The sequence below is a fragment of the Dasypus novemcinctus genome, chromosome 17 (assembly GCF_030445035.2).
Source record: "Dasypus novemcinctus isolate mDasNov1 chromosome 17, mDasNov1.1.hap2, whole genome shotgun sequence".
In the NCBI taxonomy this organism is placed as follows: Eukaryota; Metazoa; Chordata; class Mammalia; order Cingulata; family Dasypodidae; genus Dasypus; species Dasypus novemcinctus.
Genome location: NC_080689.1, coordinates 47903426 through 47930010, shown reverse-complemented (window position 1 = coordinate 47930010; position 26585 = coordinate 47903426). Strand labels below are relative to the sequence as shown.

Below are 26585 nucleotides of genomic sequence, written 5' to 3'. Positions count from 1 at the left end.
TGAAATCTCTTTTCAAAATATAAACTGACTCATATCACTTTCTATCTTAAAGTACTTCAGTAGTTTTTAATAGCACTTAGCATATTTTAAATTCTATCCTGATTCACAGGACACTACACAATTGTAAGACAACATGATGCTGAAGGAGAATACTGAGACATGTTATTGGAAGGAAGAGACTTGCTTTCCACTATAGATGATGAAGGGTCCATATACCCCTTTCTACACTGCTAGCAGCAGGAGTGTAGGCTCAGACAATACAACATTCCTACTTAAGATCTTAAATCTTGAATAAATAAAGCAAAGACATGGTGATGGTTGAAAAATATTTCAGAGCAATGACACTGAATGTCCAGGAGCCCCTGTGACAGTGACATGTTCTATCCAGACAATCCTGTAGTAAAACCTTGGCATGTTGCCCTGCTGCCTAGCCTCCTTTGGAGTCTGCCCATTTCTGAATGTGGCTCATAAGCTTCCCTTTGATTCCGTGTGCCTTTATAATTTCCTTTTCTGCTTTAGTTAGCAAATTTTAGAGTCTATAGTTTGCAAGCAAAATCTTGAGTAACAGATTATCTGTCCCTTCCATACCCCAGGAATATAAGTTCCATGAGGACAAGAATTGTGTCTATTTTGTTCAACATTATATGTCTTCCATCTCAAGTTGATTACATATTTTTCAATTAATGAATGAATGAAGTTAACATGTAGACTCTCAGGCAAATTTTACACATACACATCACTTCTCAAGGGCTCTACCTTCACTCCACTCCAAAATCAAGAATTAATAAGATGGGATGTCTGGAGAATGAGAACAATAAGAAGATTGAAACTGGGGATGGAGAGAGATTGTCACCTGAGTGAAGAAAGGCAGGGACTGTGGGAAGTAATGCTAGTTAAAGGTGGTAGTGTAGATGGAAAGCAGACTCTAATTCTACTGCCTCTTCTGGACACTTGGAGTAGTTCAATAACCACAGTTTTCATGTAACTACTGGTGCAAGTTCCTTCTTCCCAAATGCTCCAGAATGTGACTGCTTCTCAAGCATGGAGAGTTTGGTGTTGGGGAGTCAGAAACATGAGTTCTCATCCTCGAAAGTCATTCCACCCTAGCATCCTGACTCCATCTGCTTCAGTTGCTTTTTATAGTACTTTATAAATTAATAAGGCCTGATATGAATATATGGCAAGATCACTATTTGTACACTTCACTTTGGAATTACAACAAAAATCTGAATGGAAGACAGACATCGCTCAAGCAAGTCTCATGCCTTCCTATAAGGTAAACTGTGAATCCAGTTTATACGGGAATGATACATTTTTTTCACAGGTAGAAATCAGCCATTCTTGTTAGTATTGCAACTCAAGAGAGGAAATCAGTAGTTTCATGGAGGTATCACTAAGGGAATGAGGATTCAGGCAGAATCAATGAGGTAAGGAATCCAAATGAGACTGATGGAAGAAATTTTTTGTGAAAATATCAGAGAAGCTTTGCATACACTTAATGCAGTCTGATATGGTGGAGCTGACTTGAAGTTTTCTGGAGAGCTTCATACCTCAAGGAGGAACCAAGAGAACAAGGCTTTGGTTAGACTGACAAACACATCAGGCTCTTAGGGGTAAATATACCCCTGGATGGCCCTGTGATGCATAACAATCTGTAGGCAGAAGCCACTTCTAATTTATAGTTCTCACGGAGAACAATGAGGACTTTAACCAGCATGGGGCAGATTCTTGTGACTCCTGCCACAGAAAGGAAAGGAAACACCAGGGAGGCCTCTACTGTGGGTGGAGGAAGAGACCACCTTACACTTTGCAATTTTAGACTCTGGGAGGATTTTGAAGCTGCCATTCACATGCAGGTACACAAAGACTCCCTCTCATGGCTTATGCCATCAAGATATAAAAGAAAAGGCACAGGAGATGATTCAGAAGGTCTGGATTCTAATCCTGGCTTTGCTACCAGACTAACTTGGTCAAGAACCATAACAATCTTGGGAGTCATTTTGTTCATCTGTAAAATGAGGGTGTTGGGTTAGAATGAGTGGGGTTCAACCATATTCTAACAGTATATTTCTTTCCATAAGTCAACTTGTAATGCTTTATAAATATTCAATATATAAAAGTATATAAGAAAGGAGGCACTGCTCTCCTTAGAGCACAGGGTAGGAATTGGGAGCCAGGAAAGGCCTCTCCATAGAACAATTATGGAAATAATTGGATAAGCTTGGTTATCCCTGAGCTCTATGAAGCTCTAAAAATGGGAATTGGTTTTGTTAGCAGAGGGAGAGATATTGAAGGGCCTGAAGGCAAATGGGTATGGAATAAAGAGAGCAAAATGACAAGTTGGGGGAAGGCCCACTTTGTCTCATTCACAACTGGACCTAATGTTACCCTGGATGCCACTTAAGCAAATGATGGTTTGAACCCTAGCTGTTGAAGATCAACCAGGATGGCCCGTTAGCAGGGATATAGTAGGTAAGTATCCTTTCAACCTGCTGAGGCTGACCGGCAGACAGTTATCTATGACATTATCAGAGACTTGCAAGTATCTGCATAGAATGCAATGACCACTTCATGCATATATTCTGAATTTGCAGGAGATGGTCACTAGCTACAGATCAGTGACTCAGCGGGCAGAGAGTTAATTCCTCACAACCCTCTAGTCTACAGGCAGAACTAGGGGTTGGGAGTGAGGTGCAGAGGTGTGGGGACTGAGGACAAGGCAGGGAGAACCAATTTGGATCCAGAGAGCCAGAACTGCCTCTTGACATAATTCTCACATAATTATGTCACGGAAGCATCTCTCCTTCCAAAAGATGGACATATTTATCAAACAATCAGCAAAGACTGAATAGAAACTAATAACAAGAAAAACTCCCTTCTTGAAACATGTCATTGGTTTGGGAACCCAGATTTAAACTAATATCTCTGGGCACAGTACAGATCTGGTCAAACACCATGATTCCTTTCAAAAGTTTCAACCTGCTGGAGAAGTTCTTACTTCAGAAACTCAAATGTACTGATTAAAAGTGAGTGCCACAAACACACACTCCAATATCATCAAGAGCAAGTCAGAACCCACACCAGAGTTAGCAGGAAACTCGGTGGAGAAGAGTCCAGAGTCAACACTGAAACAAAAGCCCTGGCTCTGAATGCCAGCTCAGCAGGCAGCACTCGGCTTTTCAGTGGGGCTTGCTCTTTGATGTGTGTTTTTTAACCGCAACTTTCATGTGGTGACGGAAGAAGCTAAGAGCAAGGTGGTAGCATTATATGAAGACCAATGCTTTCAAATGCCCTTTGCCCTTCAACAGCACCAGGCAGACAAAGAAGAACCACATAGATGGGAGAAGCCTACCTGTTTTTTAAAGAATATCTGTGCTAGCCGAATCGAAAAGGTTGAGAAGGATCACGCTCTTTAATGCACAAAAAAATTTTGGTGGGCCATTTATATAGATTTGGCTTAAAATAAGAGTTGATTCACAGCTTCACTTGGATCATTAAATTAAAATTAAAATTATTTGTGTTTAAAATAAAATATCCACATGTGTGGCAAATCTTTAGTACATTTATTTTCAGTTTCAGAAGAATAGTAACACAAGTAATGGGACCTGCTACTGTTGTGAAACAATGCAGGCGTGTTTTGCTTTCCTTAATACATACATTCCAGGAAAAGCTGAGTGAAAGTGAAATTATATGTATACGACATGTGCCATTCTAAAGTCATGTCACTGGAAAAGCCACCTTGTTTTTTTGAAGGGTAAACAGACTTTGCATGGTTCTAGGTTTGCCTAATGAGGTTTATTTATCTTGATGGATTTGAAACCCTTGTTTGAGACACTTTCACAACAAGAAGCTCTTACAAGGGACCCTTTAAAACAGTACAGGATCTTCTCATCCAAAAAGGCCATGAGAGGGAGGAGCCAGCAATGCACCTAGTATCACGGCACAGGAACAGGCAACTAAGAACTCATAGCTGCTACATGGACCGAGTATTATAATATGCCCTTCAGCAAAGCTGGGATGGGCATAGCTTCTCTCCAGGTAGAGAGAGGGATGGGTATTGTGGAAAGGACATATCCATAAAGCGAGGTGGGCGGGCTCCTGCTCCCTGTGATGTTGTCAGGGTTCACGGCTCCACCTGCTCCACTGAAAGCCAACCCTTCAGAGGACAGCAGTGGTTGGGTGTGGTCAACTCAACCGGGGTGAGGAAAGCGCAGGCAGAGGACCAAGTCTTCTCACCCTCTCAGAGACACCAAAACTGGAAACCACCTGCAGAAGGACAGGTCAGATCTTGCTGAAAGGGAGCAGAATCTGGTTGAAGGTCAAATATGAAGTAGGAAGAAGTTGAGGAAGAGGAGAAGAATGGGAGGAAGGGGAAGAGCTAAAGAAGTGGGATTCTTCAGTATATGGTGGTAAAGACTAAGAAGGCACATCACTGAATTCATGACTTTTTTAAAAGATTGCTTGAATGTGGTGTTATTATTAATTATCTGCCCATGTACCCTGCCCCATACACTATCCCTTGATGCTTAGTGGATGTATTTCCAGAAAAAACGAAATACTACTTTTTACAGAAAGCAGCAAACTGAACCATCAAGTGGTGGTTGACTGAAAGTAGCAAAAATATATTTTTTAAATGTCTCTATTTTTATACTTTTCATAAAGCCATTTCATAAAGCCATACATGTTGGGGTTCTAAGAGACGTTACAGATGTTTGCCACACACCCCCATTCTTCTGATGACATTAGCACTTTGCTCTCTAAGCCCCTGTGATGATATCATCCACACTATATTATAGAAGCTATCACAGCTATTACTCTGGAAGCACTAAAACCTGACTCCTGCCTACCTTTCCAATCTCCTACTTGATCCCACAGTTCCTACAGGTGGAATGACTGACTTTCTCCATGCTATCATGCCCTCAAACCCAAACACAAGCTAAAAGCTGTCTCAGACACAAGTGGTGGTCCACACCAGAAGAAGGATACAACACTCCCATGACAACTGTTCTCTGTGTAGCATTCATTCATTCATGTAACTCTTTTCTTGAAACTGTGGTTGAAACTTTAGGTGGTTTATGACTTCAGGAACTGGCTATTGTTATTATTACAGCTATCACTAAATAGAAAAAGACATTGTTTATAGAGTTATCACAAAGGGAATAAAGACCCAATTCTGTCATAAGCCTCAGTCTTAAGCCTTAACAGGAACTTAAGGGGGGGTTGACTGAGAAATAAAAACCATTTACTTATTGAGAGGTTACAGGTGCTAAGCCCTCTTCAGTTCTGACAATCATCCCATCAGGGAGTTACTAAATTATCCCCATTTAAAGCTCAGATTGTTTGTTACTTGTCCATCATCTCAGAACCGGTAAGCAGCAAGAGCTATGATTCAAAATCAGCCCACACTCAAAACCCCCACATTTAACAGTAACCAAGTAAGCTAACTGAAGATGTTGTATGTGGCAGTAGCTGCAGTACATAAAACTTTCTGCTCGTCCTCCCATTGGAGTTGTTTTTGGGAAATGGCTTTCCCCTTGCATGGCCTTATGAGGAATATTTGCTAGTAGACTGTCAGAGGAAGTGATATGTGCCACTTCTGGGCTAGGACATTTAAGAAAATGGTAGAGCTTCCCAGGTATCCTTTCCCCTTTAGTAGACTGGAACAGTTATGCCTTTTGACCTTGAAAATGTGTTGTAGATGGCTGAGCCTAGACCCATGAATGTTTTCATGGAACAGAATCCTCCTACTGACTTGAAACCAACTTGGACTCTATTTTCCCATGTTTGAGTCATTATCATTGGGGAATCTGTACATTATGGCAGTTACCTGCCCCTGCCTAAGAAGAGAGCATGATGTCTCCCTTCAGGGATGTGAAGTAACTGGCTCAAAAGTCACAGATATAGTAATGGCAGAGCCAGGAATCAAGCACAGGTCACTCTCGTGGTGAAGCTTCTATTCTTGGCACTGTACTGATAAAGAGAGGTCGGTGAAGGCAAGAGAGCCAGGAGAGAACTGAGTCCAGAAGTCCTGGTGGAGGTTCACTCAAATGGACAGTGATTTCTGTGGAGCCAGTCTAGTGAGTGGCACCCAGAAGACTTAGTGTCAATACTCAGAACCAAGTGCTGATGAGCAGGATGGGCTTATCCAGATTAAAGCACATCTCAGGTACCAAACTCATTTCCACACCACGAGTGGACATTCTCCCTCTGTTCCATTTCCATCTTCTGGTTAAGGGGCACTAAAATGTTGAAAGCCCTTGTGTTGTAGCTGAAGGTAGTCAATACCTTGTGGGCACCTCTGAAAATCAAGTCTCCCTAGGGCTTCTATGCTTTCTATCCCCATCCTTTATTCATGGCCTCAAGAAAGTTCTCCTTGAAGTACCTAAAATGATTCTTAAGCGCTTTGAAATGATGAGGGCTTTCTGTGCCTAGGACTCGGGGATCTACACCTGTCCCTATTGTGGCTCCTATTCAGACACGGCATCTCTATGGAACCCCAGAGCAGGGTAAGTGCAATATAATATGTTTTCTTCAGGGGACAAAGGGTGTTAATTATCCAAAAGTACACTACCTACTCGATGTACATTGTGCATTCTAAAAACATACAAGTGTTCTTCTGCCTTTATGAAGAAGGTAAAAGCAAGAAAGTGGATTAAATGGACAAACAACAACCTACTTCATATTTGGTATTACATTGTCTTCAGTGAAGTGTTTCTAATGTGCTTAAAGCTAGCAGATAATGAAAAGGGCATCCCCCCCAATTGAAATCCAAGTAAATAGACTGTAATTGGTTTGGAGTCCCATTTAATACTAGTGTTCTCATGTTTTAAAACTCCTTTTTCCAAGTTTCAATAACATCTTCTTGAAAGATATACTCGGTAAGTAATTCTTTGTCCTCAGGAAGACACTCGAATCACTTTTCTAGACTGATGGTCTGGCATCCTTCCAAAACTGATTTAGAAGTTATGGCTCACACCCCATGTCTGAGTCTTCTAACCTTGGCACATCCCTAAGCACCATGATTCAGGCTGGCAGTGGGGAAGGATAGCTATAAAAAGAGAGAGAGCTGCACGCATCTAGCTCTGTTTAGAAAGTTTTACTTTAATGAAAATCTTAGAGAGTCAAGACATTACCATGATATGTACAAGATCTCAGGAACCTGTTGACCCATTCCACATGCCATATCACACACAAAATGCACTCAATAGTGCTTCAGAGCTTGCAAAACTCTTGCACATTATTTCATTCAATCAATATAATAATCCTGGAAAATATTCAGAGCAAGTATTTGTATCCCCAATTGATGGATAAAGATACAGAGGCACAGAGGGAGTCATGCTGAAGGTTACCAAGCTAATTAATGACTGAGCCAAGAAAGAAGCCCAGTCTCCAGGCAGCGAGTTTGGTTCTCTTTCCACTGCACCATGCTGCCTCATCAGAAGCCTTTAGCTGCAGTCCATCAGTTTCAAATCTGCTTCTGATGATGGCTAAACTGTTTATTGCACTAATCATACCAGGCCAAAGAGGAAATATTATGATCACTGGGAGTCATGCCACCTTTAAGTGGAATTCAAGCCGGCACTGGCAGAAATTTCAGTGGAGGAGAAACCCTTTATTCATGGCATCTTAAAACACTTGCGCAAGCACTTATCATTTTCACTAACGTGCGATTTCTCTCAAAGCTCTTTGGAGTTAGGGGTTTGCTTTGCCTACTGTGAGAAAGGCATCCACTAAGCTAAATTGGGCCCTCAGGCATGCACCCAGCTTTCTCAGAAGCCAATCCTGTTTAGATGGAGTCCTTCCATGCACATCTCCCAGGATAGTTTTAGACAGCCTATGAGTATACTTTATTTCCTTTAAAACAAGTAACCTAGAAAATGAAATAACACATATTAGATTAAGCTCTGTCCCATTTGGCTAATTCAGAAGTTAATGGAAGGTCTCTTTCGGTCATTGGTATTGGCAGAGACACATTTAGTGAAACTCTCATGGGAACCTTACACAGGTACAGTAGCAATTCTTACCCATAAATTAAGAATGGCATTTAAAGGCAGCCTTTTCCTCTTTAGGAAGGTGTCATTCAGATTTCTCTTGACAATGGCCTGCTTACCAAACTCCCAAACAATACAGACAATCAAAGAAGAGAGAAGAGAAAGAGAGGAGGGGAGAGAGACAGGGAGACAGAAAGAGAGAGAAAAGAGAAAGAAAATCCTTTGACATGAGTATGCCATGGGGTGGAAAGAGAAGAATGGTCCAGCTCATGAACAAATACAATATAACATGGTACCCCACTATGCGTGAGGTGTAAGGCAACTAAAAATTTTACCACTTTGAACCACATGAAATACATAGGACATGGTCAATCTATATGGAGGATTCAGTAGGGAATGCTGGTTTATAATTGTTCCATGAAGTAAATGCTAACTTTAAAAATGGTAAAAGCAATAAAAAATAAGGCTCAACTGTTCATTGATTTATTCAAGCAAGTATATCCAGAATCGAATCATTCCTGAAAACACATTCTGTCTAATCATTTCTGTGATCTCCTATTCTGTCACAGAGTTGATGAAGTTATTCCACCTGCCTGCCCCTTTTCCAGGCAGGAGTCCCCTTTTGATAAAGGAAAAAAATGCAATGACCCCCCCCTTCCTTCTCAAATGCACCCTGCCATGATGGGAAGATTATTTGTATAACCAAGAACTGAAACATTTTATTTAATATTTTTATATCTATATTTATAAGTCAAAGAGGTATATAGGTTGTTAAAATTGTATTGTTACTATCTTTCTCATTTTTGGTATTAGTATAACACTACTGGCATAAAAAAGTAAGTAGTTTTCAATATTTTTCTATTTTCAGGAACACTTTAAAATTAATTGGCCTTTCAGGGTTCCAGGATTTGTTATAGAGGTAATACTTTTAATACTTTAATTACTTATATTTAGTTGGTTAGTTAAGTTCATCCTTGGCTCCTGCTCTAGCTATTTTTTTCAAATTATTCTAAGAAAAATGGTAGTTTATAGTTTTCTAAAATATTTTCATTTCATTGAGATTTTCAATCTTTTTGGAATAAGATTTTGTACAACTCCATTCTCCCATTTCTAATTTTGTTTGTGGTTCCACTTTATTTATTATAACTGACAAAATTTAATCGCTTTTCCAGTCTTTTCCAGTACTAGAAACTGATTAGCCACTTTTACTATTTTTAAGTTTTCTGATTATTTTATTGCTGCTTTTATCTTTAATGCTTCCTTTTTCATAGTTTTATGTTTTATGGTTTTTTTTTTCCATTTCAATTTCCAGAGTTTTACTTTTAATTCATACACTTCTTAATTCATTCTTTTCCCCCCAAGTAAATGTAATATTTATGGCTATTACTTCACCTCTGAGTATAGCTTTGGTAACTCCCATAAATTTTGATATGTAATATTCTCATATCCTTTGTTTATTAATTGGTACCCAATTTTATTTTTCATGCCCTTTGAGTCATATGTTAATTACATTTCTCTGAAAAGAAGAATATAATCTTTTAAAACACGGTATAACAGCCAGAAAAGAAAATCATTTTATTTTTAATAATCATGCTCCCAACTAAAAGAAGAACTTTTTACCATCATTAGTTATTTATAAGCATTTCAGTTTTGAGCTAGTTTTCAGCTCTGCCCATCAGCACATTGGCACATATTCTACTTTGCCTTCCTGGGAGTTTGGGATTAAGTTCTAGAGTCTAGAAATAAAAGACTTCAAAGAGAATTTCTGATGTATAATTATTTTAGTAAAACTCCCAGTGCAAACAAAAAAAATAATGAACAGTTTTCACACATTCTTCCTATGAAGAAGGAGCAAAATTTTTAATTGAGTGATTGTAGAGAAGAACATCAGGGGAAAAAAGAGAAAAAGAAAGTGAAATGAAGGTCTCTTCTCTGTGGGCAATTACAGATTCAAAATAGTTTCTTAAATAGACAGCATGATGAATATGTGAGCTCCTATGTGCTTTTTTTCCCTTTGTTATTTTCTGCTTTCCTCCCCCTTTCATTCATTTCCTTTCTTCCTTTCTTTTCCTTCCTTCTTCCCTTTCTCCCTCCTTAAATAGTGCTCACAAATGACTTGTCCTTGAGGAGGACTGACCTCTTTCATTGGCTGATTTCAAAGAATCAACTGTGTCGACCCACCTTTCACTTAATCTCCCACCATTCTATTAGCCACAGTCTTCATCCTTCCTGGATGGAATGGAATCTCCTTTTTCTCCTTCTCCTTCTCCCCTTCTCCCCTTCTCCCCTTCTCTCCTTCTCCTTCTCCATTTTCTTTTAATGTTACATTAAAAAAATATGAGGTCCCCATATACCCCACTCCCCACCCACCCCTCCGACATCAACAACCTCTTCCATCATCATGGCACATCCACTGCACCTGGCGAATACGTTCTGGAGCACCACTGCACCACATGGACAGTGGTCCACATTGTAGTCCACACTCTCCAACAGTCCACCCAGTGGGCTATGGCAGGGCACACCATGTCCAGCATCCATCCCTGCAGCACCACCCAGGACAACTCCAAATTTTGAAAATGCCCCCACACCTTTTTTCAGCAAAAATTCTCTGCCTTAACAACATAATCATGACCCAAATAGGATCCAACTAGGAAGTAGGTATCTCCCCTCACCCTCTTGGGTTAACACAAAATATCAAAAGTTAATACAAAGTGTTTAAATTATTTTACAAACTTTGAAAGGAATATTAGATAATAAGTTAGTAAAAGGAAATTGCTCAACTGTAATGTGTCAGGGAATCAAATGTCTCTAGCCACAAAAATAACTGGGAGCAGGATCTAGTGAAAGCAAAGCAGAGGGCCAGGGTGAAAAGCAGGAAGCTGACCATAAAGTCAGATCAACCTTCCAACTATAGGATGGGCTGGCACCTCACTGGCAGCCCATGTAGGAGAGCCATGAGCCTCCTTTCATGAAAGAAGAATATGAAGATCAGAGGGATAAAATAGTTTCCCAGAAGCCAGAGCCATGATTTGAGTCCAGGTCTTTAGATTCAGTAACAGCCTTCTCCCCACTAGACCATAGCTGCACTGCTGCTTTTTAAGAATCTGCTCTGCCCAGCAGGCTCCATTTACTAGCCCTTTTTGCAGGTCCACATAGATGCCTCTAGACCTCTGGGCTAACTGCTGCCCCTCTGGACTGTTCTCTCCCAGTCTTTGTTCCATATCTCTAAATTCCATACATTCTTCAGGGAGGCCCAAGTTCACCTTTGCCATTTTGTCTTTCCATATGGCTTCAGACCCAGTACTAACTCACAAGCACACCTTCTTGTGGTGGCCAGTTGACAATGAACCATGCATTTGACTCAGGAGTGTAAGCTTCTTGGGGTCCCGGGCTGCAGGTTTCCTTGCAGAGTGTAGATGCAGGGTGTCATTTGCAAGATATGTCACAAATCTTCAAATTTTTTCACTGATTGAAGAAGAAAATGTGAGAAGAAAAGAAGATGTTGAAAAGGAAAGAAACCAAGAAGAAGCTGGAGTCCCACACATTACAATCGGCCAATTAGACTGCCCATCAGTTAGGAAAGCCAAAAGAAAGGTTAAGGGTCAAATATTCCAAGATACTTTCTTCCCTTAAGAATTCACTCTCAAGTTATTGTACTGTTTAAAAAGTTCCAAATACTTACGATTGTTTGTCATATGCAAATAAATTGCCAGTGTTGACAAAAATTTCCCTAAATGATTATTCTAAAGCATTTGACATCTTCCTGTTAATTAGTTGGTTTTATGAGGATTTGACTAGAAAATGTGATTGGGATCTGAAACTTCCTTTTGAATGATTTTACTAGTAGTCTGAATTTCCCAATTTCATATAAATATATGTATATTTAATTCAATGTTTTAGTGCTTATATAATTTTTAGGGCCTACATTATTTTTCCAATTTTCTCCCACACCCTATATGAAAATATTCTTTCCTGTATCATTAAACCCCGGGGATGAGCCTCCCTGGCACCGAGGGATTATTAACAAGCACCAACTAGCAATGTACTGGAAAAAGACCTTGACCAAAAAGGGGAAATGGTAAATACAAATGAGTTTTTATGGCTAAGAAATTTCAAAGTAAGTTGGGAGGTCATTCCAGAGGTTACACTTATGCACAGCACAGGAGGATTTCATTGACTGCCACAGTAAACAGTGCCTCAAATAGCAGGACTCCTGAGGGCTCTAGATATATCCAGAGCTATAAGCAGGGCAGAGAGCTCAGGAATTTGGCATCCTGTCAGTGGGCTTTACTTTGGAATTTATGCTTCCCAATATAACAGAGTTAGACTCATTTATAGGTTCTCTACATATGACTCTTTTGCCCCTTTTACTTGAACCTATAATTAGCACTATACTTGATAAACATAGGTCCCACAGACTTAAATCTTTGGTCGGTCCATGTGCCAGTTGAGTCCTAACTTTCAGCAAAGTTGCAACACCTACTCTCCAGTTCATTGGACTCACTCAGGACAATTAACAAGGGGATGATGATTGACAATGTCCATCCCAAGGAACAGAGAGTGCCTGCAACTGCAAGCAAGATAGCTCTATCCATCTGCTCCATGGAGTCTAAGCCCCTTCTCAATTAGAAGCAGAGTGGGCATCACCATCCCCGAATCCTCAAGACTGGGGAATGAACAATGAACTAAAGTAGACTTATTATTCTACTATAGATTTAGTATTCTAGCAATGGAAGAACTCTTATCATTGATTTAAAGGCAGTGGCCACCAGAGATTCCGAGGGATTGGAGAGGGAAGAATAGATGTAATATGGGGGCATTTTTGAGATATTGGATTTTTTCCTGCATGACTTTGCAGTGACAGACACAGGCCATTGTATATTTTGTCATAACTTACAAAATTGTACAGGACAAAGTATAAGTTATAAAGTAAATTATAGTCCATAGTTAGCAGCAATGCTTCAATATGGGTTCATCAATTTTAACAAATACACCACACTAATGAAGGATGTTATTAATGTGGGAAAGTGTGGGAGGGGGAAAGGGTGGGACATGTGGGAATCCCTTATATATTTTATGTAACATTTACATAATCTAAACCTTCTTTAAAAATAAAAATAAAAAATTATTATTAAAAAAAAGCATAGTATATATTGGTTGTGTGTGGTATTGAGTTTATTTTCTTTCTCACTAAATACAACAGAAAATGTTTCCCAATTTTCTAAAATTGAAATCAACACACAGGCAAAACCAAATATATCCAAAATTCATATATCACTAGGATAGCCTGTCCCAGATTTGCTCCCCCAACCCACCCCAAACATTACATTATCATAATATGAACCATATTTGTACTGAGGAATTTCTGACATCTTTCTGGTTTGTATGGTTCTTCTTCCATATCTCTGCAGTTAGTAGGCAGGGAATTTAATTCTCCAGGACGCATGTTATCTGAAACATACAATCTGTATATGCCACAATGTTTAATTTTTTTTCTATATTTCCCCTCATCCTTCTTGTCGATACCTATTTTAAAAAGTCATTATTGCCTTCCAGCTGTCCAAATTTTCTTCTCATTTTTCCCTTAAAAACTGACTTAAAGCAGGAGGTCAATATCACAGCCATCATTAATTTCACGCCCTCTTATTCTCATTTATTCACTGGTCTTTTTTCTCTTGAGTATCACTTTTATTCCTTGATACATTTATAAAAGACCTCCTTACTCTATCTAACCTCTTTTACCAGCAATATCTCATCTCCCACGTTTGCGGTTCTTATCTTTCTTTGGCTAACTTTAAGTTGTTCTATTTTTATGTAGTTCCTGACTTCTCCACTCCCAGACCAATTGTCCTGTTATACACGAATCTTGAGTAGCGATGGGATGACAGACTATACTATTACAAGACTCACAGAGGCAGAAGGGTCCTGCAGTCCAAGTTCTGTCACTTAGACAGTGCAACAGGGGTCTTTTGCACTTAAATTATTTTGTTTTAGGTTACTCCACACCTATCTATCGTTAGGAATCGTAACACTTACTCCTACTGCATCAAACATATTAGATTTCTTCCTAATAGGTTTTTCAAATTGGAATAGTACCTTATAGTGTTGTTGTCAATGATAACATTTCTGAACAGGCAGTAGAGGGAACAGAAATTATTTACTCCAACAAGGTTGGTCATTTGCATACTGTTAAGTGATTGGCATGCTGGCACAATCAAGAACTTTGTCTGTCTTCCTCACATTTTCCCATTAATAACAAGGTCTAGCTTATTTTCATTCACTATAAAAGTGTCCCTTTATTTTCCTTTCTCATGCCATCCTCTTCCATTCCAGAATAAAACATGCTAACACAAGCATACCGTTGCAAGGTAGTCTCTACATTCTGAACTAATGTTCTCTTCGGCATAATTCATCATCTTCTCTGAATTTTCAGAGCTGGTGACAATGGTGACTCCCCTAATATCTGAATGAAGTCCTTCATAAATATTTTTCTGAGTGATTGATATCTCCTCTAGTTATTTTTCTCACACATCTCCCCCTCAGTATATAACAGATGGGATTCCATCATCAGAAGCAGATGTTGTAGAGAAAGTATCAGGAGCCCGGAAGCCCTTGTTCTAGCCCCATTCAATACCTCTGTGGTCTCCACGAGTCACTTCACTTCTCCAAGCCTCAAGTCCCTCATGTGAAAATTGAAAATGAAAACACCTTCTTCAGAGGGGCTCTAACATGACTAAAAAGGTTATACTCAAAAGTGTTTCCTGATATAAAATAGTTCAGTCTTTGAATCCTTGATATGTGTTAGTTAAATCTGGCCAAATCTTTGTCATCATGTTAAATATAAATTCTCAGTCACATTACTTATCAGTTTTTCATAAAAATATGTGGGAGAAAAAGCACTTTTAGGAAGGTCAATTACAATTTGGAAATGCCTAATTGTGAATTCTCAGACATGAAGCAAAAGGATAGTTTTAACCACTTCCACCTCAGTGCCAACCATGTGTCATTAGCAACCACATTCTCCACCTTCATTTATATAAAATTATGAGAGACCCTGTGGGGAGAAGCAGAGCTCATGCTCGATTTTGGAATGAGCCTCACTCACTGAAGTAAGGTGTCAGGGTTGCCTGTGGATCTGGAAAGCATTTTAGAAGTAAGAGGCAGACAAATGTAAATCTTTTAAACCCCTATGATAAGCAAACTCTCCTCAGTTCAACATATAAATATAAACACTAAATCAAATCAGATGCTTATACATTTTTTTAATCCTATCATAAAACATTTTGTTTTGACAGCTTGGTAATGTAAAGTAGAAACACCGACAGCCAAAAGAACCAGCATCTTTGCCTGCCTACTACCTGAAAGTCTTTCGTGTATATAAATAGTAAAAAAAAAAAAAAAAGTATGTTTATGTAAAGGGAAACACTGATTTACTAGAACTGATTGCTTCATAGTCTAATTACTTTTCAACTGGCTGTTCCAAATTAAGATGTCATTGATGGCTTTTGGTGATATATTTCATTTTAAGCAAATTTATTCTATAATAGAGTAGATCATAATGGAAAGCAGAGTTCCTACTCTTCCCTCCTCTTTGTAGCCTGATATCTTGACAAGTAAATTAAATTTAGCAGTTAAAATGCTTCCATTAGTAATTTTATTAAGTTAATTAAAGGATCTCTCTTTCTGAATTTTAACTACCGTCCTTTCAGAACAATGTTGATTTCTTTTTTTCTCTTTTAATTTCATGTATTTAAGGATTGTGATGTATTCTAGGACTAATCAACAACTCTATCAGTATCACATTCCCGTGACTAAGATACTACCAAGTAAATCAAGAGAAGAAATATCTCAAAAGTCTTTGAAAGGGGTAAGGGGTGGTCTGTTTCATATCACAGAAGAAGCAGGGTTTTAATATCTTTAAAAGAAGGAGGAAGAGGAGGGGGAAGGAAAAAGATAAAGGAAAATAGAATTTTTAAGCTATTTTTTTAAGTAAAGGCAGAACTACTAAGTTGTGTTTCTATACACATAGGGTAAATCAACTATCTACCAGTTGAGTGAAACTCAAGTAGAGTTTAGTTTATAGATGGAGGGAGAAGAAATCCGATTCTCTTTCTTATTCGATAATACAAATGAAAAGTAGTATTGGGCAAGATACTAAAGAGCACCTGTTAAATGAAGTCGTGGGTCCCCTCCACGAGGATGCATTTTAAAAGAACCCAAATATTTGTCAGGGACTTACAGTAAAGAGTTGTCTCCTAGACAACTGCCTGCTTCTTATGGGAGGCTTCTCCACATTCAGGAATTAGAGAAATTATTTTTAGATCTGGAAGGTGCTGTATGGAAAATCTTATCCTCCCATTTTAAAAATGACAAAACTGAGGGCCTATAACACCACCAACGTCAATAATAATAACAACAGCAACAATGGTGGCTTACATTTGTTGAACACACTATTATGAAGCTTCACATACATTTTCTCATTACAGAGCCCCAAGAGGGAGAATCTTTTAATGTCCCAACATTATTGATAAAGGAAACAATGCCTAAAGAAGGTTAATAACTTGTGCAAAATCTGTATAGGTCTGCAGTCTCATGTTCATAACTACATCACATTATTACCTTTGATGAATGACTTTGGGTCATGCAACTAGCTAGATATTCCTCCAAGGCTAAATCTCAGGATACCTGCTTCTCAGAGATGCATCTTCATAAACTGGATCATATCAATAGAACTGGAAATCTAGTGGTTGAGCTGATGCTTGGGCATTGAGAACGACACAAAGATTTCTTTTTAAAAGTTATCTCATGGTCAGGGTGCCCAGTGGGATATTTGCTTTGTTGGAGTAACCTTATCAAAGGCTATACCCATGTGGGGTTCAGGTCCAGAGTGACATTTCATTTAAAATTGGAAGATTCTTCTCTTTACACGTTTATTGAAGAAATAAAGGTGATCCAAGAATATAGTCCATGACAAGTCCTATTAAAATTACCTATCTTTTCTCATTTTCTAATACCCTGCAGCCCTTAAATGTCTCACTCTGTGAGCTTACATGCTCACTGTTCAATCTTTGAAAGTTCAAACATCACTCCCACTCTTCTTCCAAACTCTCACACCGCATCCTCATCCACTAAAGTCTCTCCACACTCAGACCTCAGGTACCAACTCACTTCTGCCCTTTTTCTTAGGGGACTGAACACCTTTCATTGCTGTCTTCCCAGCTTACCACTTCCCTCATGCTAATAGCTCTACATGGCTTTTGTTCCTTCTATACTTTCCTTATCCTCCAGATTCTTTTATTTCCAAACCTAAGGAAATATTCTGGCAACTCAAAGACCCTTTCTCAAAGTACAGAACCAATGAATCCAGAAAACAATGTCATAGGTCATGAGAGAAGAAAGACTGAGACCACGTCATATAGCAATATAAATTGTTTTCCTTTTTCACATTGGGAAAAGCAAAAATGGCAGGGACCACCTCATTTGACCTTCCTATATTCTGAGAAGCCCAACCTACTTTATTTTCCCCCAACATCAAGATAAGCAAGCTTTAAGAGCTCTATTGCCCTTTGTCCCTGATTTGATCCCTTATGATCCTGGAAATAGATTTTGAAGATGATGCACCATCACTTCTGAAACAGATGACTGCTTTTATGAAGGAGGTTTTGTTTACTAAGCATTCCTACCAAAAATGATATCTTTGGAAGAATTCAGCATTCCACTAATATTTCTATAGTTAATAGCTAGACAGATAGATCTAAGGTAAAAAAGAGTCTGGATCATCCAGTATGTTTTGCTGATTTGAAAAGATTCTCAGCCCTTAGCTGAAGAACAATGCCTTCAGCCTCAGAGTGTATTTCCTATATACCTATATTTCCACAAAGAAAATATGTTTTTACTCAAAATTTACCTCTTATTCCTTGGTATCCTTCCATTCACATTGCAGTTACTCTTTGGTGAAGATCTTTTCCAATTATTTCAAGGAGTTTATTGTTTTGTAATGTGGAGTTCAAGTCCATTAATGAAATCTGTTTCATATTTGTAATCGGTTTTCAGCTCCTGGAAGAAGACCAAACTGGTAAGTCCTTGTGAGTGAAAAAACCAACAACAATGTAGTTATGCAACCTGAATTTATAGAAGATGAGAGAAGATAACTCAAAGGGGAAGGACTTGCAAAAATAAACATTATGTTCTCTCCTTCAATCCCAGACATTCTGGCCCAGCTTTAAACCTGGATAGTGATCAATTAAATGTATAGAATCACAAAAGAGCCATCTGGATCATGAAATTATGTGGCAAAATCCCCATTATTTGTCACATGAAAGGAGAAATGTGTTACTTTTAAAATTAAAATACCAGGGAAAGATATAACGAGTTTCATGCATGCAGCCAGGCCAAGTTGTAAAAGATTGGATAAGCTTCTCCTTACTTGTCCTTCACCTTGGAGGCTTCTGAAGAGGCCTGACTATCTGGCTTAAAGTGAGTGATGCTACTTGAAATGAAAAGCAAGGAGATTGCAAATCACTCTTCTGCGCAGGCTTGGAATAAGCTATGGCACAGCTGATGGACAGATGAAGGTATTGAAGTGAGTGTGATTTCCAAGCAACAATTTCTAAACCATATGCTGCCGTTGACCTCCATCTCACAAGTGGACACGTTTATGAAGGCACACATAGTAGAATGAAATTTACTGGGAAGAATGCTGAAGTCATTTTCCAACTCAACAGCAATATTATTGCAAAATGAAGCCACATTACCCCAATCAGCACAAGAGCCCACCCTTACATCCTTCTTCTGCTTAATAGTTTAAGTCTATCTAAAAGAGGACCTTTCTGTTTCAGAAATCCAGCTGAGTTTGGTTGGAAGAAAACAACTGAAGTGGACAATCCAATGTGTGTGCTCAGGTAAAGCCAAGAACCAAGAAAGGACTTAAAGAAATAGTAAAAGACTATACTTTTGCCTTTTCCATTTCTTTTTCTCTTTCTTTTCTTCTTAAAGATAAAAATCTCAGGGAGGTGATATCTACCCCATGTTAAATTTTCTCTCCTTGATTTGATGTGCCAGAAATGAAAAGCAAAGAAAACAATAAGCAGTTGTTTAAATCGAACAAGTAATGGCACATTGAGATACATGGTTTACAATTGTTTATTCAATTAAATAGTTAAAAGCAGTTTGTGAATACTGAAAACCTCAATTGCACACTGAGGCTATATAGGTTTGCTCAAAATTTCCTGCTTCATCACTGAAACCCAAGATAGTCACTTTTGTGAAATTCAAAAGCCTTTAAAAATTTTTTGTGCTCGCTTTGGCAGTACATACACTAAAATTGGAATGAAACAGAGAAGATTAGCATGGCCCCTGTGCAAGGATGACATGAAAATAAAAAATGGCAATTTTTGATGTATGGGTGTTGCCATTTCTAAAAAAAAGTTTATTATAAATTAAATCAAATAGTTGCATTGAACCTCTTCTTGAACCTTGCCAGAGAGATAAAGAAAAAAAAATTAATAAACAAAAGACTATTTTTCATAGCCAGTAAAGCAAAGGATTTCTCTGGTCCAGCCTCACCTTATCTCTATTGCCCACCAGAATAATTTCCAAGGACTTCACTTCATCTGCTCTTGAGGTTATGACTTATGACACATTTCCTACATATATGTATAGTTAATTTAGGTCGATCAAACCAATTTCTATTTGAACCACTGGTGAGAAAACATTGTTGATAACAGCCATTAGTTAGAGAACAGGAGCCTATAATTGTGGTGATTCCCAGTCTGGCAACCTAGTGGTCAAGTTTTTTACCTTCCATTTACTTTATGATTTATTTACACATGTACTACACTAGAAGATACTCCCAGGCAGGGGCCATGTTATTCATCTTTAAATCACTATAGAAACTCCCTTAATAGTTAGTATATTGGTATTGAATAGTGAAATAATTGGAAGGAAAGGAGGAAGGGAGAAAGGAAGGAAGGAAGGACTTTTTAAATACAGATAATGATTGCTTCACGCTACACTCACACTATACTGAGAACTGTCTGGAAGAGTTTTCAGAGAGTGACAGAGAAAGCTTGGCTGATTATTCGTGGAGAACACATTGACTGTTTGTTGGATGGAGACAGTTCACCAAACAAAGCAGATTTTGACCCTTCAAGAACTTGAATGTGATGATGAGTTTATGACAGTTCTAAAAGCCAACATACGGTTGGTGGCCAGATTGTAGTTCTGGACTCAGAGGCTTCCATTTGGAAGGCAGACAAGCATTTGAATTATGGGTCTAATGAAAGTGTCAATAGCAATCCTGTTAGTGGAGGAGCTGTAAAACCCTGCTTAATGAACTAGGCAGGGACACAAAAACACAATGGTCTAAAATGTACTGTATGAGAAAATGATAATTAGCCCAGATTTCATGTACAAGATAAAACGCATAGGGATGATATTACCACTGAGCAATATTACAGCCCTTCAGGGGACTGTTTTGTTAACAGGGTTTGGCTCAGTCTTTTCCATCCTCCTTGTATGAGTGGAGATGTACTACACAAGCATGAGCTGTGAGTAGGGAAAGAATATCGGATGGTAAAATTCCTATCATAGATGCTGACAAATATTAATGACAATAAAAGGGTTCTGGCATTATTAGGGTTTATTCTTATTTAGGAAGCTGTATGCAATAGAGAATGGTTACTAAGCCAAATAGCTCTTCACACAAGTGGGATGAGGGTTAAAGTGTACTATGGATTGAACCGTGTTCTTCAAAAGACATGGCCAAGTCCTAACCCCCAGTCCTGTGAATGGAAACTCATTTGTAAATAGGATATTTAAAGATGTTATGAGCCAAGATGAAGGCCAAACTGGATTATGGTGGGTCTTTAATCCAATATGACTGATGTTGTTACAAGCAAAAGAAATTTAGACACAGTAAGAGAGAGAGATGACCATGTGATCCAGGCAGATTGAGTTATACCACCACAAGGCAAGAAGCACCAAGGATTGCCAGCCACTCTCACCAGAAGCCAGGGGAGGGCCATAGGATGGATTCTCCCCTTTAAGGGGAAGTGTGGTCCTGCCAACCCCTTGATTTCAGACTTCTAGCCTTCGAAACTGTGAGAAAATAAGTTTCTGTTGTTTAAGCCAACTAGTCTGTAGTACTTTGTTCAGCAGTATTATCAAACTCAGACAAAGAAAAAGTCATTCTCCAATCTTGCTGTCCACTTTTTAGACCAGCATCCATCATCCAGGAAAGAAGGGCAATCAAGTCCTGATCTCTAGTGAACAGCTGGGCAATAGCCACTTACTTCTGCCTTAAGAATCAAGGAGCTACTGAGGTAGACCTGAGCACAGAAGAGAACAAAGAACCTGGAGTTAGGGGTTGAGAGAGTTTGAACTTTCTCATCACAACAAAGGAGACTAGAAGGGGGGTGGATTAGTTATGGCACTTGTAAAACTTTAAGGTGCTTAGGAATCACCTGGAGATCCTGGGGAAAAAAAAGATTCTGATTCATTTGGTCTGGGATGGGCCTGGGCTTTTGCATTTCTAAAAAGCCCCTACGTAATACCGAAACTGCTGGTCCACGGATCACAGGACCATGTTTTGAGAACAAGGGACCAGACAAGATTTCTCAATTAATAAATCTGTCCACTATTTGTTACTCCAAGTGGGAAGAGAACAATTAGCGAGCTTTTGGTATCATCAGTGAAATGTCTTTTTGTCTTTTCTCTTGTCTTTTAAGTCTTAATAAACTACTTTATTCTAGTAAGAAAACTATATGAATAGGCAGCCTTTAAGAAAGGTAAATTAATCATGAATCTCTGGCAGTGGACTGTTAGTGATTTTTAGGCTAGTTAAACATTGCTTTTGAACCAATGTGTTTTCTGATCAAATAGATTTCATGTGGAAAATAAAATGGGAGAAACCTGAGGAAAATAAGCATTAAAATGGGAGGAAGAGATGTGATGTGGTGGCGTTTTTGGGACTTGAAGTTGTCCTGGGTGGTGCTGCAGGGACAGTTACTGGACATTGTATGTCCTCCCATGGCCCACTGGGTAGACTGTGGGCGAGTGGGCTATGATGTGGACCATTGACCAAGAGGTGCAGCAGTGCTCAGAGATTCATTTACCAAATGGAATGAATGTCTCATGATGATGGAGGAGGTTGTTGTTATGGGGGGGAGGAGTGGGATGAGGGAGGTGGGGGATATATGGGGACCTCATATTTTTTTAATGTAACATTAAAAAAATAAATTAAAAATATTTTTAAAATTGTGGAACAGTATCTACTAAAAGGAGGGCATAAGGGTGCAACTGATATAAAGTAAGGCATAGTCACTTGTATACAAAAATAATTTAATATCAGTACAACAGTCACAGGATGTCAGTATAGGGTGGGGTTATACTGTGGATGAACAGAATCCAAGGTGGTTAACTTGTTTAAAGCAACCTAGAATACTACAATCCATTGGTTTTGCTCCATTGATACTTTTACCCTTAGTCCAGACTTAATTTTTAAGATAGCACGTGTATATGGGGGAGGGAATGTGGAATATTGTATGAATCCATGGCTTTAAAAAGGGTTTCATCAATCTGCAGACAGTGGTCTTGGAAATTAATAAGCATATTCTTGTTTGCTCCAAGCACAATGTCTGGTACATAATAGGAGCTCAACTAATTTATTAAAAGGAATGAACTGTACACAATGGGTATTTGACTAAGCTGTATGACTAAAATCTAGGGAAAGTTCATAGGATCTTCAATAGTTGAAGGGGGCAAAAGTTTTAAGAATAAATGGGAAAATATTTCCTTGGTTATAAAAGAGAGAGCTCTTTTTCCTCCTTCCCCTCCTAAAATTAGAGAAAGCTTTTTCTCTAAGAACTGATGAATTAATCATTGAACAAGAATTTAATGAGCTAATATGATATGCTTTTGGTTCATATCACCCGCCACTTTTATCAGTTTCAAGCGATTTTTATTGTCATTCCAGGTGCCCCAGGTCCCACAACTAGTAAAAGGAAGAACTAGGGTTTTGTTCACATCTATCTGACTTTCAAGTCTTCAATCCTTGCCTAGCTTATTATATAGTTGGGTTGGGGAGGAGAGGGAACAAAATTTCTTTAAAACCAAGGAAAAGGGCAATATATTTTTTAAAAATTATAAATTATGGACACTGTATTAGTCAGCCAAAGGGATAGTGATGCAAAATACCAGAAATCTGTTGGCTTTTATAAAAGGTATTTATTTGGAGTAGGAGCTGACCATTACCAACCCATAAAGCATAAGTTACTTCCCTCACCAAAGTCTTTTGCCACACGTTGGGGCAAGATGGCTGCCGACATCTGCCAAGAGTTCAGGCTTCTTGGGTTCCTCTCCTCCTAGGGCTTGTTTCTCTCTGAGCTCAGCTGCCCTGCTTGCTCCATAAGGCCAGCTGTAGATGAAGAAGCATCTGGTTTTGCCTTTCTCCCTGGGCCTTGACTCTCTCCAGGCTCAGTTGCTCTGCTCATCTGTGTGCTTCTTCCCAGGCTCCAGCTCAAAAAACTCCCAACTCTGGCCTTTGTCATTTCTTTTCTCTGTGAGTCCCTGCCCACCAAGGGCCCTACTGATATGACCCAATCAAAGTCCTAATCATAATTTAATCAATTAAAAGTGATACCTCTGACAGACCAGTTTACAAACAAAATCCAATAACTATTTTTGGAATTCATAAAAATTGCCAAACTGCTACAGAAACCATGAGAGAAATTCAAAGAGGAAGGAATTCACTGTGGACTTTGGTCAAGGTTGGTTTCAAAGAGAAGGGTTGGAAAAGGACCTCAAAGGATGAGCAAGTGTGGGATGATCAGACATGGAGGAATTCCACTAGGCAAGAAGATGAGGGCCTAGGGCAAAAGGATCTTGATATAGTATGGAAGAGTGATGGCACCAAAAGTTCATTTACTCACAAGATATTTGTATGACCCACATAGGAAGAAAGGTGGATGGTTAGTGAATGAAGTATTCTGATGAATTACAAAAGTGATGAGGATTTGTTTTTAAGAATAAAAGGGTCAGAAGGACTTTGATGGCAAACCAGGAAAAATAAACATATGGGGAAATGTTATTGTTGCTGGTTTTTCCACTTTTAATGTGCATTGAGCACCCCAAATGCATTCTTCCTGTGGTGTACGGGTAAGGGAGTATGGGTTGCTCAGAAAACCTAAAAGCAAACCCTGGATAAACTAAACCTTCAGCCAGACAAAAGCCTGTTTGTAAATTAGTCCACTTAATTTCCCAGGTCGTGATTGCTTCTCTCTGCAAAGCGGTTTATGACAGTCTCAATTAAGAGTTTGCTATAAAAAAGGTTGAATGAAGAATTTCAAAACTGCTATGCGATATTAAAGATGAGTCACTTTTAAAAAGTGGTTTTGTTTTCTGTGTTCTGGATAGTACATTTGAGAATATAGTTTCCAGCCTCACCCATCACCCCATTGTGAAAACAAATTGAATGACTCTCTGCTCTTAAAATGATCACTTATTCAAATGCATTCAATAAATAAAGTCCAAACACAATGAGGCACTTTTCATAGAGCACTGGGGAGCGCTAGGGTCTGGACTCTCACTATATGAAGCAGAGACTAAAGTAAATAAAACATTCACTCACACGGATTCCATAATACATAGTGACATTATTTACTAAGCTCCTGCATGTACATATTATCTCATCTGATTCTCACAACAACCCCATAATAAAGATGCTATTGGTTTATTATCCCCATTTAAACGATGCAGAGTCTAGAGCTCAGACTGGTCTGTGATGTGGCCAAAGCCATACAGCAATCCAAGAGGCACTTTAAACCTTTTCCCAATCCTGTAGCAAATAGTAAACATGCCTTAAATATATGAAACAATGTAATTAGTAGAACTATTACCAAGACTGGGCACAATATTGAATTCATTCAGGTGTGTCTCTGGTGATTTTGTAAAAACTGAGAAATTCATTTTCTATCTTCTGCAATTTTTTGAATTCTACCCTGGACAAAAGGTCATCTGGATACGATCCATGCTCAGAGTTAGGGAAATATATGCAGCCTAAAAGAATATGGGCCAAATACATACTAAAAATATCAGTGTAACTCCCAGTGTCATTTACTCTTGCTGCCTGAAATCCTTTTTGGAATTAGGCAAGGTATAAGTCAGAAAAAAACAAGAACATAAACTCTTGCCCTAAATTCAATTATCACATATCAGAGTGGGTCACGAGCACAGTAGGCTGACTAGCTAGTAAAAGAAGACTGAAATAGGTATGGTGGGAAGGCAGAGAGAAAGAGAGAGACAGAAGGAGAGAGAGAAAGAGACAGAGAGACAGAGAATTCAATTATATATATATTTTTTATTTGTCTATAGAAAATTCTGAAACTTATCTGAAAAAACTAAAGAAAAGCATTTTTCCCAAATTGGCATCCTCTCAACCTCTAGTCTCAACTAGCCAGAACTGGGCAAAGGGAGTAAATAGGAAATGTGGTGGGGCTGTGGTGGATTGAATTGTGTATCCCAGTGTGGACATGTTGCTGGTCTTGGTCCACATTCCTGTGGGTGTAGACCTATTGCATATAGGATCTCTTGAATATGCTACTTCAGTTAAGGCATGACCTAACTGAATGAAGTTGGGCTTTGATCCAGATTACTGGAGTCCTTTATAAGCAGAATGAAATTCAGAAATAGAGAAAAAAGCCAGAAGTTAGTAGAATGTGGCAGAGAAAGAAGACATCACCCTGTGTATTGCCATGTGACAGAAAAGCCCAAGACCAAGGATCTCCAGCAGCCAGGCCTAGAATGCCAGTCTTCAGGGAGAAAGCATTGCTTTGCTGATACCTTGACTCTGGAATTCTGCTAGCCACAAAACCATAAATCAATCAATTCCCATTGTTTAGGCCAACCCATCATATGGTATTTGTTTTAGAACCTGGGAAACTAAGACAGGCAACAAGAGGAGAGCAACTCTTCTTAAATCAATCTTGTGCCAGAACTGTGCACATAAAAACAGTGTATAAATTATACCTTCTGACAAAGGTTTACATTTATGGAGGGAAGGGGTTAACAGAATTAGGGATAGTGTCACTTTTCAAAACTGCCTTTCCAAAGCAATCAGGGCCAGTCCTGTCTGTCTTCGTTTAAGCCCTCCTTTCCTTATATCTTTCATTATGACTCTGAGTTCATTTACACAGAGTGGATCCCTCCAGAAGTTTCAGGTTTGTCCTACTGGCTGGACTCAACATACTGCTGTTGAGAGGATTTATTGGTTATAAGATCCCTTTCTCTCAAAATTTCTAATCCCTTTCTATCCTGTCTAAGTTATGGCATGTCTATTCACCTATGTATAATTGAGCTAAGCAAAGGAATCACTTCAGAGTTTTTGAAAAACAAAGTTTTTCTTTTAAATTTTACTCTCTTCCATGTTGTGGGTCATGAAATTGAGGGAGCCATAATTATAATTAGTTAATATTTGAGGCTTTGATGTCCTCCACATGCTTAAAATATAATAACTAATCCATATAATTGGAGTATCCAAGGACTCTTCATTCTATTCTATTAAAAATAAGACACAAGTCGTATTTCTAGGATTTAATC

At 38.7% G+C, this 26585-nt stretch overlaps 1 long non-coding RNA gene and 1 other non-coding gene across 2 annotated transcripts in view; one reads left to right on the top strand and one right to left on the bottom strand.

Moving 5' to 3' along the window:
- Positions 1 to 26585, bottom strand: part of LOC131273963 (uncharacterized) — a 498906-nt gene that overhangs the window by 51670 nt on the left and 420651 nt on the right. Inside the window, exon 2 of the long non-coding RNA XR_009181145.2 lies at positions 17899 to 18047. This is a non-coding gene — a long non-coding RNA (uncharacterized lncRNA). The remainder of the gene's footprint in view (positions 1 to 17898; positions 18048 to 26585) is intronic.
- LOC111767065 (U6 spliceosomal RNA) lies at positions 19285 to 19386 on the top strand. The gene has a single exon (XR_002798965.1). It is a non-coding gene; the product is annotated as a U6 spliceosomal RNA (small nuclear RNA).